Raw genomic sequence first — 23,232 nt, forward strand, 5'->3', positions numbered from 1 at the left:
CTTCGCCTATGGTCAACCCATGGTCAACTTCGCCTTTCTGTTAAGTTCGCCCACAGCGAAGATAAATAAAAATTAAAAATAAACGTTCAAAAACAAGTAACCAACGTGTTTAAATGAAGGAAAACCATAAGATAAAATACACAAATAAAAGGACGGGATCAAATTTCAATCTTGCAGAGACCCAACGTGTTTTTAGAAAAGATCCGAATAGAAATCATACTGATTAAGAGGCTGTCACACATATCCATGTTCAGCGGTATCATAACATCGAAAAACAGGTTGTAAGCAGGTATAAAACTTAGTATGGTTTTCATTGCTTCTATGACACAGATTAGGTTCAATTAAGCTCAAAATTTAGATGGACATCACATGAGAGATTGTGATGCCTCCTATCTATTCTCAAGGCGTATTTGGCTTTCCCCAGGTCACCCCGAGTTGACTTCGACCTGTAGTGTCTGATTAATCAATATTCACATTTCGACTTTCCGATTCGTCTTCCCGAAATCTCATATACTTTGAATTATGCTTTCTTGCCTCTTTCTTGATATTTGAAAAAGATAATCTTCATAAGGCTTAACGATAATAATACGAGCAGTTTTTTTTTTGTTTTTTTAAGAGAATAATACAACTGCAAGTCCCGAATCTGGATCACTGCAGAAACATAACACTATCTTCGCGGGAGTCAGGACACTCACGGGCTCGTGTATGATTGGGTAATCACTTTTCTGCCTATCATTCGGAGAGATATATGTGGAGAAATGCACAGTTCAAAATGACTCTCCACAGTAAATCGAGTAGATTTAGTTTGTATCACTTCTACTTTTACGCACCATAGGAAGCTACCATAACATACAATGACTGTTCTAGAGTCTTTTAGGCCTAATTACTAAACCGGTTAGGCATATAAAATCAAATTATCTATCACTTTCCAAGTTTTGATCAATTTTCATTGTTAACACAAATATTGAAACTTCTTGTGAAGTTATAGACTGAAAAGTTATATCATTTCCCTAAAAAAATTAAATTTAGACGTCCCAATCAAGTCAAAGTCTTTAGGTAAACGGCTATCCTAAAGATCCAGTGGATCAGCTGGACCGACCACATACGAATATGTGCCCCTCCGACTAAGTATGAACGACTAATTTTAAGCGAAAGAATAAAAACTCATCATAAACCGCCCCGGTCGCTTTTAGTCATCTGGTTAATGGCTATCCTTATAGTCTACATGTAGATGTAAGGACCAAACATATTCATGGAATATGTCTGTCAAACTTAAGCAACCGACAGAATTTTAAGCGATAGTGATGTTTTTTTTTTACGCGGGATTGATCATCCCATTAAGCTCAACAAGGTTTAGAAAACGGGATCGGTCAAACGCTTTAGTAAAAAGATCGGCAAAATTATCCAGTGAATCAACCTTTTTAAGCATAATTAATTTCTTTTCAGGACAATCCCGTATGAAATGATGACGAATGTCAATATTTTAGTTTTACTGTGTTTTACGGGATTGTTAGTTACTGAGATTGCAGCAGCGTTAACAATGCAAATAGGAGTTTGAGTGAAATTCAGACCATAATCGCGCATTTGTTGTTGTATCCACAAAACCTGGAAGCAGCAGTTAGATGCTGCCATGTATTCTGCTTCGCAGGTGGATATGGCTACAGAGGTCTGCTTCTTGCACTGCCACGACACCAATCTTCCTCCGAGAAATTGACATCCACCGGTTGTTGACTTCCTGTTCTGATTGCAACCTCCATAGTCAGAGTTGGTGTATGCTACCAAATCCAGTTCTCCTCCTTTCGAGTACCAGAGTCCTAACTTAGGCTTTCCTTTAAGATATCGCAAGATCCTCTTCACTCCATTCATGTGCGATTCCTTCGGGTTGGCCTAAAAACGAGCACAAAGACAAACTGCAAACATAATGTCAGGTATAGACGCAGTTAGATACATTAAAGAACCTATGATTGCCCGTCTGAGTGGGATCCACATCTTCATCATTGTCGGAATCAGCACCCAGTTTGTGATTGACGCAGATTGGAGTGTCAAAAGGGGTACTATCGTCCATCTTAAAGCGCTTAAGCACATCGTGGACATACTTTGTTTGATGAATGAACATGACATCCTTCTTTTGATCTACCTGTAATCCCAAATAGAAAGTTAGTTCGCCCATGGCACTCATCTCAAACATTTTCTTCTTGACCGCTTCAAACTCCTGACACATAGAAACTCGTGAGGCAGCAAAGATAATGTCGTCCACATAGACCTGGACGAGAAGAAAATCACCCCATTTTTCTTTTTACAAACAAAGTACTATCGATCTTCCCTCTCTCAAACCCATACTCTAGCAAGTAGTCTGACAGAGTTGCATACCAGGCTCGTGGTGCCTGATGTAGGTCATATAATGCTTTGCTCAGTTTGTACACATGATCAGGAAAATCTGGGTCAGGGAAACCCGGAGGTTGTTCTACATATACCACCTCATCGACTTTTCCATTAAGAAACGCACTTTTAACATCTAGCTGGAACACTTTCATATCTTTATGTGCCGCAAATACCAGGAATAGTCTAATTGCCTCCAATCTTGCCACAGGAGCAAACACTTCGTTGTAATCAATTCCTTCCTGTTGATTAAACCCTTTGACCACCAACCTTGCCTTGTTGCGAATGATTACTCCTTTCTCATCTCTCTTACACTTGAATACCCACTTTGTACAGATAGCATTCACATCTTGTGGTTTTTCAACTAACTGCCATACTTCCATTTTTTCATACTATGTCAGTTCTTCCTGCATGGCTTCAACCCACGAGCTATCCTTCAGTGCCACTTGATAATTCTTTGGTTCTATCTGACTGATGAAGTAGGCATACAAGCATTCATTTATAATACCAGTGTCTTTAATGCTTGCATACACGCATGTGTTTTCGTCCAAACTTCTTCTGGTACACACACCATCAGAAGGATTACCGATCACATTTTCTAAAGGATGATTCTTGTGAATTTTGGTAGTTTGTACCGGTCCAACATCCAGCTCATTCTCAAGATTTTAAGAGAGTTCATCTGAGTGGTTTTGAGTGTGGAATGAATTGTATAATTCATCTTCATTCGAGAGAGTTGGAGTTTCAACCGCACTTGACGTGGTAGGTTGATTTTCATTATATTGAGCACGTTGCACAATGGCCTCCTCTTCGTCAAACAACATCTGAGTGGCCATCTTCTCATCTATGTCTGCAAGATCTAAGTAAGGCACATTAAAATATTTGAATAACTTATCATAGTCGAAAGCCTCTGCTGGTCCCATGCTAGGCCTTGGTGATTTGTAACTAGTAATGTCAGTGTTACAGACCACCTCAAACTTGCTGTTTTATAAATTAAAGACTCTTCTGTTGGGTGTCCCAACGACATAACCAACTAAGAAACCTTCTTCGGCTTTCTCACCAAATTTAGAGTTAGTCTTTAATATCGAACATGGGGACACGAAGGGTTCAAGACCTTTCAGATTTGGCTTTCTACCATGCATAAGTTCATAACATGTTTTATTTAATCTTTTAACGGTTAAAACACGATTAAGGATATAACAGGTCGTGGCAACAGCCTCGGCCCAGAACACCACGGGAAGTTTAGCGTCTGCCAGCATAGTCCTGACGCCTTCGATTAGAGTTCTGTTCTTCCTTTCAGCTACTCCATTTTGTTGTGGAGTATATGGTGCGCTATACTGATGTTCAATCCCTTTCTGCAAACAAAACATCTCCATCTGATAGTTCTTGAACTCCGGGCCATTATCACTTTTGATGAACTTAACCTTTCTCCCAACAATATTTTCCACCTTGGTAATCAAATTAATTACCAACTGAACTGTTTCATCTTTTGCCTTCAGAAAATAAACCTAAGACTATCGCGAGTAATCATCAGTCACCACCAAACAGTATGACGTTCCTCCCAAACTTTTGACATTCACGGGACCAAAAAGATCCATGTGAAGCAAATCCAAAGTGCTGACAATTGAGTTAAATTTCTTGGAGTGATGTGGCTTCTTGTGTTGCATTCCTTTCTTGCATGACACACATTGGTCTTCAAAATTGATGTTCTTCAATGGAACCCCAAGTACCGGCCCATTCTTGACAATGTAGTTCATTTTACGAAGATGAATATGACCCATTCTTCGGTGCCACAACTCTGACTCAGACTCTGTTGCTTTTGACAGAAGACATGACTCTTCTGTCACCATCTCGGTTGACCGCATGTTGTAGGTTCCCAGCCAGATCTACACGGAATATCTCGTTCTACGTAGGTGCGGAATCCCTACATAAGACGTTACGAGCGTAGAAGACGATATACGTTAACATGATCGAACACACGTTACAATAAGCAAAGACACGTTGTATATTGCAACTGGAAACACATGATATCAATCACTGATTACAGGACCTCGTACAATAATGACTCGACCGCTTACAAACTCAGCCGTAACCTAATCCTTATAAACACGACAACTTCGCCTGGCGTGTTCAGGCGAAGTTGTCACTAACTTCGCTTATCTAACAAGTTCGCCTATATCAGCGAACTTGTTAGCTAACTTCGCTTAACCCAAAATACAAATCCAAACGACTCGATTACAGACACTATATACTGAACTACTGACATCAAGTACCAACAGACTCCCCCTTGGCAGTAGCTTCAATCTTTATCTTCAACCACGTGTCTTGTAATCTTCAACAATCTTGTATCTTCATCTTTAAGCATGAACTCCTTCACGTACACAAACTGATACAATTCTTTGATATTTCTTCGCTTCGTCTTTCCAAGCAGGAATATAAAATATCTTCTTCTCATTCAGCACCTGCAGATCAGATTGCGACAAGTTCACTAGATGCATCGGATCATAGACTCTCAGCAGCTCTTGTTCATCTTCGTCCTCCATTACTGCTTCAGCTGTTTCACAATCTACATACCACCACTTCAGATCCTTCAGCACATCCTTGGGCATTTGTTTCATTGGCACTTCTTTTAAACACCGGATCGGCTTATACTTCATAATCATCCAAGGCTTGCCATCTGCTCTCATCCCTCTATCTTTGTCTTCAATGAGTTTTCCCTTTTGTGGTTTCAACAGCTCGAACTTCTTCTCTTTTATACTTTCCTTCCAAACAATCTTCCCAATGACTCTAGCCATGTTATCATCACTTCTGTTTATTAACCCCAATTTGGCTAAGTCTTTCACTTCACATTCTGGCAATGTATTCAATGATCTCAACAACCTTTTGAAGTACTGAACGCCATCATATCTTTTAATTACAAAGAGCCTCAACTGCTCATCATATATCCAGCATATAATCCCCTTTCTCGATTCAGCATAGCCTCTAATGTTGTAACTCTTCTTAAACATAGTAGGGACCGCCGGTTTCTTCGTTTTTACGAACCATTGAGCATAGCCTTCTTTCCATCTTGGCTGCTCTTCCCATTCCGTCTCATCATTTCCAATCTCTTGACTCATATCTGCCTTATCGACTTCTGGAATCTCATTCTCCACATTCGCCTATTGTAGGCGAAGTTAGGGATAACTTCGCTGATATTAAAATTTTCAAAACTAACCCCATACTTTGAACAATTTGCAATTAAGTTATAAAACATCCTTTAAAGCGTTAAATGCTACGATCAAGACCAAGTAACCAGGTATAAAATCATACAACTACATAAGTAGAGAAAAAAAGAAAAAAAAACTTTTAAAAATTAAAGTACAGGGGATCAAATTTCAGTCTCGACAGGGACTACCATGTTTTAGAAAAGATCCGAACAAGAATCATACAAATTACGTGACTGTCACATAGATCCGTGTTTAGCTGTATTATGACATAAAGAAACAGGTTGTAAGCAGGTAAATGACTTAGAATGGTTTTCATCATTTCTGTGATACGGGTTAGGTTCAATTAAGCTCATAACTTAAGTGGGCAACAACTCAGAGAGTATGATGCCTCCTATCTATTCTCAAAGCGTATTTAGCTTTCCCCAAGTCACCCCGAGTTGACCTCGACCCGTAGTGTCTGATTAATAGTAATTACTCTTCGATCTTCAGACTCTTCTTCCCGTTCCCATTCTAACATCTTGATTGAGAAGTCTTAACATTATGAACTCTAGAATGTCTCAATAACACACACATTTTTTTTAAGTATTTACACAAACTTCAGAGTAGTAAACAACTGCAAGTTCCGAATCTGGATCACTGCAGTTTCTTGACATGCTATCTTCATGGGAATCAGAACACTCACGGGCTCGTGTATGACTGGGTAATCGCTTTTCTGCCTATCATACGGAAAGATATATATGGAGACATGCACAACTCATAAGGAGTTTCCACATAAAATCGAGTAGATTTAGTTAGTATCACTTGTACTTTTACGCACCGTAAAAAGCTACCATGACATACAATGACTGTTCTAAAGTCTTTTAGGCCTTATAACTTCACTAGTTAAGCATACAGAATCAGTATATCTATCACTTTCCAAGGTTGGATCAATTTTCTGTTAATCATAGTAAAGGAACTTCTTACGAAGTAGTAGACTTGAAAAATAATTTCATTTCCCGAAAAATTTTAACTTCAATCGCCCGGATCAAATTGAAGTTTTCAGGTAAACGGCTATCCTGAAGATCCAATGGATCAGCTGGACCGACCACATACGAGTATGTGTCCTTCTAACTAAGTTTGAACGACTAATTTTCAGCGACAGAATAAAAACACATCATAAACCGCCCCGGTCACTTTCAGTCATCTGGTTAATGGCTATCCTCATATTCTACAAGTAGAAATGAGGACCAAACATATCCGAAGATATGTCCTTCAAACTGAGGCAACCGACATAATTCTAAGCGATAGTGACGTTTTTTTTTTTTTTAAGTAAAGACAAAAACACGGTTACTCGGGATTGATCATCCCATTCAGCTCAACAAGGTTTTGAAAACGATTTTTGTCAAACGCTTTAGTGAACAAATCAGCGAAATTATCTAACGTATCAACCTTTTCGAGCACAATCAGTTTCTTCTCAGCACAATCCCGTATAAAATGATGACGGATGTTAATATGTTTAGTTTTACTGTGTTTTACGGGATTGTTAGTTACTGAGATAGCAGCAGTGTTATCAATGCAAATAGGAGTATGAGTGAAATTCAGACCATAATCGCGCAATTGCTGTTGAATCCAAAGAACCTGGGAGCAGCAGTTGGATGCTGCCATGTATTCTGCTTCACAGGTTGAAATGGCGACTGAGGTCTGCTTCTTGCACTGCCATGACACTAATCTGCCTCCAAGAAACTAACATCCACCTGTTGTTGACTTCCGACTCTGATTGCACCCTCCATAATCAGAATCCGTGTAGGCGACCAACTCCAAGTCTCCTCCTCTCGTGTACCACAATCCCAGCTTAGTCGTGTACCACAATCCCAGCTTAGGTTTGCCTTTGAGATAGCGCAATATTCTCTTCACACCCTTCAAGTGAGATTCCTTTGGGTTTGCCTGAAAGCGTGCACAAAGACAAACAGCAAACATAATATCAGGTCTAGAAGCAGTTAAGTACATTAAAGAACCTATTATTGCCCGATATTGGGTTGGGTCCACGTCTGCATCGTTGTCTGAATCAGCACCCAATTTATGGTTGACGCATACTGGAGTATCAAATGGAGCGCTGTCCTCCATCTTGAAGCGTTTGAGAACATCATGGACATACTTAGTCTGATGAATGAACATCCCATCTTTCTTCTGATCAACCTGCAGACCTAAAAAGAAAGTTAGTTCACCCATAGCACTCATTTCAAATCTCTTTTTCATGACGGCCTCAAACTCCTGACACATGGCTACTTTTGATGCAGCAAAGATGATGTCGTCCACATAGACTTGCACCAGAAGAAAGTCGCTTCCTTTTCTTTTGAAGAACAGAGTGCTATCAATCTTTCCCCTTTCAAACTCATTTTCAAGCAAGTAGTCGGATAGTGTTGAGTACCAGGCACGAGGAGCCTGATGTAGCCCATACAGTGCTTTACTTAGCTTGTATACGTGATCAGGAAAGTCTGGGTCAGGAAAACCCGGAGGTTGCTCAACGTACACAACTTCATCGACTTTGCCGTTAAGGAACGCACTCTTCACGTCTAACTGAAATACCTTCATCTCCTTATGTGCAGCAAATGCCAAAAACAAACGAATGGCTTCCAATCTTGCTACAGGAGCAAACACCTCATTGTAATCGATCCCCTCTTGCTGATTAAAACCTTTTACAACCAGTCTCGCCTTGTTCCTGATAATAATCCCTTTCTCATCTCTCTTGCATTTGAAAACCCATTTTGTGCCAATCGCGTGCACATTCTTCGGTTTTGCAACCAAGTTTCATACCTCCATCTTTTTGAACTGGGCTAATTCTTCTTGCATGGCTTCGACCCACGAGCTGTCCTTGAGAGCCATTTGATAGTTCTTTGGTTCAATCTGGCTGATGAAGCAGGTGTACAAGCATTCGTTTATGGTTCCTGTATCTTTAATGCTTGTGTAAACACAGGTGTGCTCATTCAAGCTTTGTCTTGTTTGTACACCGTCGGACAGATCACCTATCACATTCTCCAAAGGGTGATTTTTGTGAACTCTCGTAGTCGGAACCGCACTGACTTGCAGATTGTCTTCCAGGTTCGAAGGTAGCTAATCAACAGGTGATTGTTGTTGAGAGTGAAAAGGATTGAAGAATTCCTCTTCAGTAGAGGCAGCAGGGGTATCGACAGCATTTGACGAGGAAGGCTGACATTCATCGTACAGCGGTCTTTGAACAACATTGTCTTACTCATCGTAAAGCATCTTCGAAGCTATTCTTTCATCTACTTCTGCACAATCCAAGTAAGGCATGTTAAAAGATTTAAAAAGTCTATCATAGTCGAAAACCCCAGCGGGTCCCGTGCTTGGTTTTGGTGATTTGTAACTTGTGATATCAGTGTTACAGACCACCTCAACCTTGCTGGTCGATGTATTAAAGACTCGTCTGTTGGGAGTCCCAACAACGTATCCGACCAAAATTCCTTCGTCGGCTACTTCACCAAATTTAGAATTTGTCTTTAATATCGAACACGGGGACCCGAGTGGTTCAAGACCACTCAAGTTGGGCTTTCTCCCATGCATAAGTTCATAACATGTTTTATTCAGTCTTTTAACAGTTAACACTCTATTAAGGATATAACAGGCTGTTGCAACAGCTTCAGCCCAGAACACCACAGGAAGTTTCGAATCAGCCAGCATGGTTCTGGCTCCTTCAATTAACGTTCTGTTCTTCCTCTCAGCCACTCCATTTTGTTGCGGAGTATACGGAGCGCTGTACTGGTGTTCTATTCCTTTCTGTAAACAGAAGAGCTCTATCTGATTGTTCTTGAACTCAGTCCCATTGTCACTCCTGATGTATTTAACTCTTTTTCCCATAATATTCTCAACCTTGGTAATCAAATTTATTACCATCTGAACAGTTTCATCCTTTGACTTCAGGAAATATACCCAAGAGTATCGAGAGAAATCATCAGTGATCACCAAGCAGTAAGATGTTCCACCTAGGCTTTTTGCATTCACGGGACCAAAGAGATCCATGTGAAGCAGTTATAGGGTACTGACTATTGAATTAACCTTCTTGGTGTGATGGGATTTCTTGTGTTGCTTTCCCTTTTTGCACAATAAGCATTGGTCTTCAAAGTTGAAATTCTTCAAGGGAACACCCAGCACAAGCCCATTCTTGACAATGTAGTTCATTTTCCGAAGATGAATATGCCCCATTCTCCTATGCCATAATTCGGACTCCGATTCAGTTGCTTTTGACAGAAGACAAGATTCTTCTGTTGCTATCTCAGTCGACCTCATGTCCATAATATACGTATTCTTTTCTCTTGGAGCCTTCATAACAATCCAATCCTCTGGTATCTTGAATCCAGGATATAGCACGATCGCTTCATTCTTGGTAAAGTGCACGGTGTAATCTTTGTCACAGATCTGCGATACACTCAGCAGATTATGCTTCAGTTCTTCAACGAAATTTACTTTCTCTAACGTCATCTTTCCGTTAGTCACCGTCCCAATTCCTGTGATCCTTCCACCGCTCTCTCCAGCAAAACTCACTCTTCCTCCCTGAACAGGTTTCCATTCGTGTAACAAACTCTTGTTACCCGTCATGTGCCGGGAACAGCCGCTATCCACAACCCATAGATTGTTTGCAGCCCTGTTCAACAGTTCCTGCACGATTAAAGCAGATGATTAAAATCTGGAGACCCAAGACCTATTTGTCTTGGGTCGATACATCCCGTACTTTGGCTGTCCAAAGTTAGTATCGGAATAATTTCTGTAAGTCCTAAAAGGATACCTTCTTGTAGATTGACTATGAGGCCATCCATACCTTCGTGAATTATATGAATTATTACTTATGGTTTGGTTGTTAGCAGTGAAAAACTGTGATTTATTTCTTTGAAAACCAGGATTATTCCAATTTCTGAACTTTGATGAGTTTTCATTTTTACCATTATAGTGATTACGGTTAGTTCTGTTCTCAGTTTTCGAAGGCCTCACACCTCTGAATCTCTGCTTCAGAGGGCAATCAGCAGTTAGGTGTCCTAATTGATTACATCTGAAACAACTCATGTGTTCAACTTTCTTTTCAATAGTTGTTTAAGATGTTGAGGCTGCATTACTGCCCGTTTGTCTCACATATGGTGGGACATATGGGTTTAGTGGAGATTTCTTTTCAGTTGTTTTATGTTTCTCTCCACCTTTTGGTAGCACTGCCTCTTCTTTTGTCTCTCTCGACTCGGATGACTTGTCCGAGTTTGATGAGACAGGACTAGGAGCAGAAATCTTAACACTCGAAACAGGCTTACTTGTTTTGCCTTTACTAACTTCTGGTTCTTTAATAGTAACCTTAACAGGAACTGTCTGACCAAAATCAACATCAACAGATTTCTGATTACTAGGATCATAAGTGTAATTATGATTGTACGGTGGTGGAACTTCATGATATCCAATTCCTCCCCTTTTAACTGGGGAACCTTGATCACTAACGAGGTGATCAAGTATAGCGGAGGAATTTCTGAATTGCTCAAGTTTCCTGTTTAGTTCCACCACTTTCACCTGGTGATCAGCTATTTGTTTATCCCCTTCAGCTATTAGTTTGGTTTTCTCTTCTAACACTTCATAGCTAAGATCAATTACTTGAATTTTTTCAGCTAGATTTGCTTTAAGACTCCTAATATCTTTCTCACTAGCTTTTATTTTTACTTTATAACTGTTTTCTCTAGCTTTAGTGAAATGATGATCTTCTTTTAATGTTTTAAATTGAGCATCTAAACTAACAAACTGATCAGTTATAGTTGTCAATTGTTCAGACAGATTTTCACGTTTAGTACAAGGGAGTTTAGTACTTACCTCGGAGAGCTGGTCTTTCACTTCTACCATGAAAGCTTCATTTTCGCCAGTCACTTTCTCACTATCTGCAGCTTCGATGTTCACCAAATTGGCCTGTTCGAAAACTTCCTCAACATGCAGATTCCAGTTGTACTCCCCGTTTTGTCTGGAAATCATGGCTCTATTCTCACTACCACCCCCATTCTGTTGTGTAGACCTGTTTTGACTGCGTTCTACACGTTCATTTGTGCACTCCTTCGCAAAGTGGCCATTCTGCTGACAGTTATAACATCGCACCTTTGACTTGTCAAAACCCGGTCTCTCACCAACAAACTTTCTACCTGTCTTCTTCATAAACCTCTTAACCCTTCTCACAATCATCGCCATCTGCCACTGCAGATCCATCTCTTCCAGATCATCAGCATCGATCTGATCATAGTCTTCGTCTAACGTTGCAGGATCAACAATCTTGCCTTGAATGTAATTTTCATACGAAGCAATGAAAGATGCATAGAGAGCAAACTGCTGTTCAGCAGATTTAACACTCATGGGCATCTTTGAGTAGTTGTTGTTCGAAACACTTGGGGAAAAACTACTCTTGGTTGCTTGAGGTTTAGAAGCATTTGATCCACCCGCTACAAAACACACATCACCATTCATGTTGAGAGATACATGACCTTCATGTGTTGAGTTAGCGCCCGAGTCTCCTTTTGAGTAGTAAGCAGACGATTCAGACTTCGAACTTGAACTTGAGTTAACTTTTGCACCATACATTCCTGGATCCTGAACCTGATCAGTTGGTGTCTCTTTACGAACCATGTTAAGTTCAAAAGTTCTTAGTTTGTTGACTGCTGTTTCCAAGTCATAGTCGGCAAACTCTTTGTCTTCTCTCATCAAGACAGTGTACATCTCCCATTTCGGTGGGAGAGCATCAAGAAGCTTTTCAACGATCTCATCTTCTTTGTAAGTAATGGAATAGTTGCTGAGTTCGGTCATCAGATGATAATATCTAGTGATGATATCATCAAGTGATTCATTCTTCAAGTACTTGAACACCGAGAATTGGGTTTTAAGTAGTTTAATCTTTGATGCACGAATCCCCACATTACCCTCAAAACGGTTTTCAAGTGCTTCCCAAAGCTCTCTAGCAGTTTTATACTTTCTGAAGGTGTGAAGAATCTCTTGTGGAAGAGCCATTGTTATCGCTGCATGAGCTTTGCTTTCAGCCTCATACATTTTCTTTTCTTCTTCTTCCATCTCTTTGTATTTCTTAATCTGATCACGACCCTCATACTCAGTAGTTGGTGGAATGTAACCATCTTGTATGCACACCCACATCTTAGCATCTTGGTATTTGACATATTGCTCAAACCGATCCTTCCATGCCACAAAATCGGTTCCCTTAAGCATCTTCGGTGCCTTTGTAGCTGAACCCGCTTCCACTTCCATCTTCACCAGTTCTGTAATATTTATTGAAGACATCTTTCACAAAACACAAAGAAACCCGAAAAATAAAAATTTTATTTTTAACAGTACTGTAGGCGAAGTTGTGGATAACTTCGCTTAAGTCTGTACTTCACTGATTCTGTACTTCGCTCCCTTTTTTTTTAAATTCGCCTGATTCGGCGAAGTTGTGTATAACTTCGCTTAAGGTAAGCGAACTTGTGAGGTAGGCGAAGTTGTGGGTAACTTCGCTTGAGATAAGCGAACTTGAGAAGGTAGGCGAAGTTGTGGATAACTTCGCTTAACCTTATATCTTCGCCTAAACCCTACAAACAGTGACGGCAACTTCGCCTGATGAACACGATGGTTTTGCAGGTTTGATTTCTGGATTTTACGAGGTTTGTGAAGGTGTAATGGGTTGTTTATGATGGTGGGAAGTGAGTAGGACACAAAAACTCGGTAAACTCGTCCCGCGAATAGTCGAACGGAACGATTTCTACACCCGCGTGATAATCCCGAACCACACAATCACGAGCAAATGCTCTGATACCAATTGTAGGTTCCCAGCCGGATCTACACGGAATATCTCGTTCTACGTAGGTGCGGAATCCCTACGTAAGACGTTACGAGCGTAGTAGATGATATACGTTAACACGATCGAACACACGTTACAATAAGCAAAGACACGTTGTATATTGCAACTGGAAACACGTGATATCAATCACTGATTACAGGACCTCGTACAATAATGACTCGACCGCTTACAAACTCAGCCGTAATCTAATCCTTATAAACACGACAACTTCGCCTGGCATGTTCAGGAGAAGTTGTCACTAACTTCGCTTATCTAACAAGTTCGCCTATATCAGCGAACTTGTTAGCTAACTTCGCTTAACACAAAATACAAATCCAAACGACTCGATTACAGACACTATATACTGAACTACTGACATCATGTACCAACACATGTCCATTACATATGTATTCTTTTCTCTTGGAGCCTTCATCATGATCCAAGTTTTAGGAATCTTGAAACCAGGATAAAGCACGAGTGCCTCATCTTTTGTAAAATGCACGATGTATTCTTTGTCACAAATCTAAGAGACACTCAAAAGATTGTGCTTTAACTCTTCCACAAAATTAACTTTTTCCAACTTTATTCTTCCACTAGTCACAGTACCAATACCAGTAATTCTTCCTCCACTTTCTCCCGCAAAACTAACCCTTCCTCCTTGAACGGTCTTCCAATCACGTAACAATTTCTTTTTACTAGTCATGTGCCGGGAACAGCCACTGTCAACAACCCACATATTGTTTACAGCCCTACTCGACTATTCCTGTACAATTAAAGAAACGGATTAAAAACGGGAGACCCAAGACCCTTCCGTTCTTGGGTTGATCAAACCTGTTATCCGACATTCTTTTGAGGAAAGATTCCATATGATCTGAAGGGAGATTTCTAGACGAATGGCTATGAGGCCATCCTAACCTTCTTGAATATCCAGCATGTGTGAAATTATATATTTTTGTTTGGTGGTTCACAGGGAAAAAACGAGACTGGTTTCTTTGAAATCTTGGATTAGTCCAACGATTGTTTGATGTGTTAGCATTCTTACCAGCATTATACTTAGTATTCGTTTTATTCTCAGTTTCAGTTGGCCGCATATTTCTAGATTTTCTCTGTCTCAAAGGACAGTCATTGACTAAGTGTCCTATTCTGTTGCATCTAAAACAACCTCGGTTTGAACTATTCGTCTTCTTTTGAACATTCGTATCAGAGGTTGCTGTAGATGATGAGGTTGCGTTACTATCAGTTTGCCTCACATATGGTGGAACAAACGGGTTTAAGGAAGATTTCTTTTCATCAAACACGTAATCCTCTCCTCGTTTCAGTAACTCGACCTCATCTTTCATCTCACCAGATTCAGACGATTTGTCCGGATTCGATGTGGCAGAAGTTGTGACATTCAAACTTGTCTGGCTCACTTCATTCTCATTAACTTTGGTATATTTAGTAGTGGCTATGATAGGAACTGTCTGACTAATTTCAACATTCACGGATTGCTGACTACTAGGATTATAAGTGTAGTTATTATTATATGGTGGTGGAACTTCTGTGAATCCAATTCCCCCTTTGTTACCCGGGGAACGTTGAACACTTATAGTATGGTCCAGCATCGCAGAAGAATTTCTAAATTGTTCAATTTTCCTGTTCAGTTCCACCACTTTTACATGGTAATCAGCTATTTGTTTGTCCTTTTCAGCTATTAGTTTGGTCTTTTCTTCTAACACTTCATAGCTAAGATCAATTACCTGTATTTTTTCAGCTAGGGTAGCTTTAAGGCTTCTGATGTCTTTTTCACTAGCTTTTATTTTTACCGAGTAGCTATTTTCTTTAGTTTTAGAATAGTGATGTTCTTCCTTTAATTTTTTTAATTCAATGTCCAAACTAACAAACTGATCAGTTAACGCTTTCAATTGATCAGACAGTTTTTCACATTGTTCACAATGAGATTCAGAACATACCTCTGAGAGCTGATCGTTCACTTCTGCCATGTATGCTTGATTCTCCATCGACTCTTTGTCGCATCTTCCATTTTCGATGTTTACCAGATTTGCCTGTTCGATCACCTCTTCAACTTGTATATTCCAGTTATACCCACCGTTCTGCTGAGATACCATAGCCTTGATTTCATTTCCACTTCTATTCTGTTGAGTAGGCATGTTCTGATTTCGTTCGACTCTATCATTCGAACATTCTCTAGCAAAGTGGCCATTTTGTTGACAATTGTAGCATCGAACCTTTGACTTGTCGAACCCCGGTCTTTCTCCAACAAACTTTCTACCAGTATTCTTCATAAATCTCTTAACCCTTTTTACTATCATAGCCATCTGCCTCTGCAAATCCATTTCTTCCATGTCATCTGCATCTATCTGATCATAGTCCTTATCCAAGGTTGCAGGGTCCACTATTTTTCCTTTGATGTAGTTCTCATAAGAGGCAATGAATGAGGCATATAGAGCAAATTGTTGTTCAGCTGATTTCACACTCATAGGCATCTGTGAGTAATTCTTTCTAGAAGCACTGGCTGAGAAATTACCAACTGAGGATTGAGACTTTGAGGAACCACTTCCACCCGCTTCAAAACATACATCATCATCCATATTGAGTACCACATGACCATCTTGAGCGGAGTTTGGTTCTCTCCCCGAGTAGTATGCAGTCGATTCTGTTTTCGAACTTGAGTTTGGAGAGCCTTTAGAACCATACATTCCCGGATCCTGAATTTGATCAGTAGGCGTCTCCTTTCGAGCCATGTTAAGTTCAAAATTACGTAACTTATTAACAACCTTCTCCAAGTCAAATTTCTCGAAATCTTTATCTTCTCTTATCAGAACTGTGTACATCTCCCATTTTGGTGGGAGAGCATCAAGAAGCTTTTCCACTATCTCTTATTCCTTGTATTCAATGGAGTAGTTATTAAACTCGGTCATCAAGTGATAATATTGTGTTATGATGTCATCGAGTGCTTCATTTTTCAGATATTTGAATACAGAGAATTGAGTTTTCAGCAGCTTTGTTTTGGAGGTTCGAATCCCAACGTTTCCTTCATAGCGATTTTCAAGTGCTTCCCACAATTCTCGAGCAGTTTTGTACTTCTTGAAAGTATGGAGAATTTCTTGAGGAAGTGCCATTGTAATGGATGCATGTGCTTTACTCTTTGCTTCATACATTTTCTTTTCATCATCCTCCATCTTACTATACTTCTTAATTTGCTCTCGACCTTCGAACTTAGTAGTCGGTGGAATGTACCCATCTTGAATACAGACCCATATCTTTGCATCTTGATACTTCACACACTGTTCGAACCTATCTTTCCATGCAACGAAATCAGTACCTTTAAGCAGTTTTGGAGCTTTAGTTGCTGAACCAGCTTCAACCTCCATCTTTACCAGTTCTGTGATGTTTATCGAAGTCATACTTGAACGAGACGAGACTTAGAACTCAACAACAAGATTCTGTAAATAGTGAGCAGCGAAGTTATTTTAACTTCAATAGCCTGCAACTTTGTTGGTTTACAGTTTCACCAACTTCGCAGGTCAACAACTTCGCCAAAACCCTAGTTTGGGTATCAGCAACTTCGCCATAAGAAAAAAAGATATTTTGCAGGTTTGACACGTCTGATTCCAAAGGTTGCGAGAGTGATGGGAATGTGTAATTGATGAGTATTGTAGAGAAACTGACAAAGGAGAGGTATTTCAACATAAAACAGTTTCGTGAATAGTCGAACGAAGCAATTTTAACACTCGTGTGATAATCCCGAACCACAGAATCACAAGCAAAATGCTCTGATACCAATTGTAGGTTTCCAGCCGGATCTACACAGGAGTATCTCGTAACACGAGGGTGCGGAATCCCCTAAGTGTACGATACGAGTGCTAAGACGATGAACACGTAAATGACAAGCAAACACACGAGTATATAAGAGAATACTTGTTATATTGCCAAGGTAATAACCAATCAACCAAACACATAAGACAAGAGTGTCACTAAACAATTCGTTCAACACTATCAAATGAGCCGAAGTTAGACATATATATTAGCGACAACTTCGCCTAACATACTAGGAGAAGTTGTCCTAACTTTGCTCAATCCAAGTTCGCCAAAACATAAAAGCAAACTTAACAAGTTCAACACAAAACGAAGAATTTAAACGATTACAAACACAAATAAACATGAGATAATGAACTACTGGCATCATGCACCAACAGATCTCGGTGGGCTTGGGCTCATAATTGGCTAGGTTGTAGTCCCAATATATAGACATATTGTATGTAGGGTTAGTCTAGTCGTTCATTAGTATTTGTTTAACGTGTGTTTGTGTAACAAAGTTCTTAAGCATTCGACGTTAATATACGTATGTTTTGAAGCATCCCGTGTGTTCTTTACTTGATTTATCGTTTGTCTTGAATTATCTTGTGTTATATTCCGCAATAACATTGGGATTGTTGATATCACACCGAAAGGTCCGTTTTAAGGACTTACATTGTTGATGAAAACCCTTTAAAATATTTAGCCATATTATGCATTCCCTTCTTCAACATGACATCCTAGAGACATAAAGAGAAGTTGGTTTGATTTTTTTCACTTGGAATCAAGATCTAAACATACTATCACGTAGAGGATCACATTTCATGAAAAATGGGTGAAGGATTTCAATAATTGTGGCTCTTATAATAATCCAATTGATCAAAATCATGTTCGGGTTCATTTATGGTATGAAATAATCAAAAAGCTTAATATGTTACCATTCTTTCTGCATGGAAATGTGAAGCGTTGTCGCATGTGATAGTTAGATTTGATATTTAGACCTTGTATCGTCGTTCAAAAGTCTAGTTCGCGCAGAGTATTTTTGGTAGTGAAGTGTTAGTAGACTAGGAGAGTTCTAGATCCTTTTTTATAATGTTTATTGTGGCGCACACACAAGCAGCGTCAAGTGTCCAAGACTTTAACTTTTCGGTTTCTTCTCATTCTGTCCATTTTCAGGGTAAGTTTTGAACATGAAAGATGTTCATTTTTACATTCCAAAAGAAAGACCTTAATCAATTTCAATGAATGATGGGATTTCAGGGTTCAATTCCATTTTGGCTCGTTTGGGTTTATGTAAGTATAACTTTGGTGCTTTTCGATTTCACCCTGAATTAGCCTATGATTCTTTTATGTTTCTAGTTTTCTTTCATCATTTTGAACCTATTTGACCCGAATCAGGTCCAATACCAAAATCTTGCTCAATGAAGAACCGACACTCATTTAACACTAGTTTTCTTCATAACTAGAGTAAGGTGAAGAATTAATCAATAGTTCTTGTTCGGTTAAGTTCGTTTAAAAGGAGAATCTTTTGTAATTTTTCCAAAAATTTTATTTTCAATTCAGCCGGCTCGTTTTCTTCGTAACGAGAGTTATAGCTTGAGTTATAACTTAATTTGTAACATCGAGAAAATTTCGAGTTCAAAATGTCAACTTTCCAAAGTCAAGGGACCAAATATGCCAAAATTCCAAACCTTAGGGTTTAAAGTGAAAATTCAGTTTTCTTGTCCTATCGCGATACGCGACGGGACAAAGGACAAGTCCATCGCGTATCGCGATAGGGCTTGGTCAAAGTTTCTAGATAAAGTCAACAGCGATACGCGATCACTGTTGAGCCTACGTCATCGCGTGCCGCGATGACGTGGCCTAACACGTTGTGACACGTGGCACATGATGGCACCGTCTGCCGCCACGTGGCAACACGTCCGCCACGTGTCACCACGTGGCAGGTCTACCATGTGACTGTGCGAAGTTACGTCGCGCTACGCGACGGGTGCCAAGGAGCCCATCGCGTACCGCGATGGGATCCCAAATTTTGCCTATAAATAGCAAGTCCGGGATCACATTCAAGGCACACCAAAATCAGCTTTCCTTTCTCTCTCTAATATCTCTCTAGCCATATTATAAATACCTCGAAGTTCGTGCCTTATTTCCTTGATAAACGTGTCCCGATCCTCGATTTCCGTGTCAACGTTACCTCAAAGTTTGTTCCACCCTCCATCCACATACGACCAAAGAGGTGTTTGTTATCAAAAGGCGTGCCAAGGAAGGTGTACCAAAGTTGATCAAGAAATTGGAGCGGCGTTGGAGTGCTGCTTGAGTTCCTAGGGTTTCTAAACGCCAAAAAGGTTAGACGTAACGACAAAATGAATATAATATAATATTATATTAAGGGCTTAAGCCTTAAGTCGAGGTTATACTCGATAAAAGAGAAAAATAAACATAACAAAGAAAAGAACAAAAGAATGAATTGCAAATATGTATATATGTGTGTAAGTATATATGTATATTCTTTGTTATGAATTTATTATTTAAGTAATAATGAGTATTCTTAAATAATAAAAGAAAAAGAATACGTTTCTTAGAGGAGAAGAAACGTCAGGTTTTTATATAAACTAAAGGTTTATAATTTACTTTTAAACTAAAGGTTTTCAAGTAAAAGAAATATATGATCTAAAGGTTCATCGAGGTAGAGATATAAAATAAGACTAATGGTCTTAAGCCGGATTGTATATCCGACTAACAAATGTTTATGCTCATACTATAGGTGCGAGATAAAAAGGGAAAGACCCTCGGACGGTGTTGAAGCTGATCCCAAAGCGATAAGGTGAATACGCTCCCAAACTTTTATAAACTTGTTTTCAAATGAGTAAAACATGTTATATGAAAATTGTTTACAAGGAACTACGTGTTCCTAAAACCATTATAAATGAAAGTATAAATCTAGCCCTCAGGCTGTGGTATACGTATGTCTGGATCCTTACATAGGTGGTAGTACGCGATGGGCACATCGCACCACCCTGATCGTAGGACGCTTTCCCCGGGAAGTACGATCATTGTGTATATTTACGGGTACTTAACTAAGTCGAACGCTCCGGTGTTTGCTGAGGTGACCTAGAGTAGAGACTTGAATTTATAAATGTGTTATTTAACTTTGTTATTCCTAAGTCACGATGGGCCGAGGCAGGCGTAGTCTCGAGGGGTAATAAAGTAAACGAAAATGTTTTAGCGTCAGCGTGTTCACCAGCATTCGTTGCTGACATATTTTATTTTCATTTTGCAGGTGAACAAGGATAGCGCTTGGACTGTCAAAGTGCTACTTATATCCGATGGCTCGGATTTAATTTGTATAAACCTTAATATGATAAAATGGTGGTTTGTAATTTAAAACAAATAATCTTTTGAAACTTAAACGGGAATCTTTTATAATCCCATCTTTTGTAATATTACAACTTTGATCCTTATATTTTATATGACTTCCGCTAAACGAATGTAACTCTGATTTATATACAAATATGGTATCAACTATTGGGTCACACACCTAGGCCTTAAGTGAGAGTGTGACAGGTTGGTATCAGAGCCATCGATCTTAGCGAATTGGGTATCATAAAACAATACCCAAGCTTCGATCTAAGTATAGGAAATAATTGATTACTTGTTTTAGGGCTAAGATAGGCTGGTAACCTTTTCTTTCCCTCCACATTCTAAACCACCCATAATGTAGATGTCATTTAAAAACTGGATGGAGAACTATGTACGAAAGGCAAAAGAGGCTGGAATCTCCGAACCCTACCCCGAGGATAACATGAGTGACGGATATTATGAAGCATATTTCGACCAAGATGTGGAACATGACTTGACTAAACCTGTGTACTACCCTGGAAGTAGACACTATCCAATAAATGTTCCCGATAGTCCACCAAGACAAGGAATTGAACCACCAAGGCACTCAAGCTATCATCCACCGACCATACCTATGTATCAACCCTCTGAAGTACCAACGTACCATCCCTCGGAGATTCCCACTTATCAACCATCAGAGATACCGCAGTACTTTCCAACTGGATACCTACCAAATCCACACCCGTCCTATGCTTTCCTCTCAAACCGACCAATAAAGGAAGAACCAAGATCCCCGTCCTCCGACTACATGCAGTGCCACTCTGATCAACGAAGGTAGCATACCAGAAGCTCCACTTTTAATGAAGTCAACTCTCAACCCAACAATGGCGAAGGGCCATCCCGCAAAACCAAAATGAGGGTAATGATTCCCTACGAAAGTTTCAAAATGCTCCCAATGATCAACGAGACCACCCAACATATGGAGGAGGAAGAACCTGAAGAAGAGGAAGAACCTATGGAAGAAGAGGAACCAGAAGAGGAGAAGGATCCCGAAGAAGAAGAGGATCCCGAGGAAGAGTTTGAACAGGAAGAAGAGCATCCCAATAACCCCAATGAGATATCAACATCAATGGACGGATCACTCACTTCCCAAAACCCAAGCTACGGTTCTGTGGATCCATATGTCCAATATCTCGAAGCTCTAAAGAACCAAGCTTCATCAAGCTTCCCACCATTCCAAGGGGAGATTCCATAAATTCAAGAGTAAGCTGATGAGATCCGAGAGCAGAACAAAGCCGCTAAAACTTTCTTCTACCTTTCATCCGGCATGATTGACGTTCCGTATCCAGAACCAAGGAATCACTACGAGATGGTAACATTGGGTTACCACGACCCACCTCCACAATATGGATACCCCAACGAGGTCCCACAGTCGTATGAAGAACACTTGGACCGTGCTCTCCATGAGACAGATAATTGGAGAAAGAAGGTGGGAGATGAAGGAAAGAAAAAGAAGAAGATGGGAGAAAAGCTTCTTCACAAGTGTAACAAGCTAACAAAGGTGGTGAAAAGTTCATGAAGGACTAAGGATGGAGAAGGATGTGAGAAGGAAGTGTGTATATATAATGTAATGTTGTATGTTATGTGATATATAAGTGTGTAACAAGAACGTTGAAACGTTCTTGAAATAAAGATATGATAATCAATATATATAGTTGGAATGATATATATATATATATACATGTATGTATTGTGGAATAAATTTATATATCTTTTATGATATATATATATATATATGAATGTATAATAAAATATATGTTTAATAAGGAAACGTTGTTAAAAATTTCAGATATAAATTGAAAAGAAAAGAAATATGTCTGAACAAAGTAATAACAACGAGAATGCTCGAAAAGAGAAAGAAATAAGAAAAGAAAAGGGGAAAGACCCCGTGAGAAATCAAGAAGAAGAAATTCCCGAAAAATATATGAATAAAATACAAAAGATGATTAAGGATGCGGTAAGAGAATAGTCCATTCTAGGTCTCTATCACGAAATTCAAAACATTCTCGTTCTATTAATCCTTCCTGAAAATATGTTTCTAAACCTCATTCTAGACCTTCACATATGGAAGAACGTGTTCATGAGTCTAACGCCGATGGAGGGGTTAGACAAGAATTCAAGAAACTTTAGATTAGTGGGTGTTCGTTTAAGGATTTCAAATATTATGGACCGAAAGAGTTCCATGGTGACAAAGGAGCCATCACGATCGTGAGGTGGCTTGAGGATATGGAGACGATTGTGATAACGAGCAAGTTTCCCGAGGAAGAAAAGATCCAATATTCTGCCCTTATGTTCAAGGGAGAAGCGCTTGAATGGTGAATGCTTTGTTGATGAGTAAAGGGAGAGAGGCAATGTACAATCTGAGCTGGGATGAGTTGAAGGCTTTATTGATGGGAAAGTTTTGTCCCATGCATGAGACCGACCAAATCCAAACGAAATTTCTAAATCTTGGGGTCGTAGGGACGAACCTTCGTGAATACAACACAAAGTTTCATGAATATTGTCGACTTGTTCCCCAGCTGGTGAATCCGGAATCCAGCAAGGTTACAAGGTATATTTGGGGACTGCCGCGGGAAATCTGCGACATGGTAAGGTCACACTTACCTCAAACCGCTGACTCTA

The sequence above is a fragment of the Bidens hawaiensis genome, unplaced genomic scaffold, assembly GCF_021521415.1.
Source record: "Bidens hawaiensis isolate Kalapana, Puna unplaced genomic scaffold, B.hawaiensis_p1.1 tig00006484_1, whole genome shotgun sequence".
Taxonomy (NCBI): domain Eukaryota; kingdom Viridiplantae; phylum Streptophyta; class Magnoliopsida; order Asterales; family Asteraceae; genus Bidens; species Bidens hawaiensis.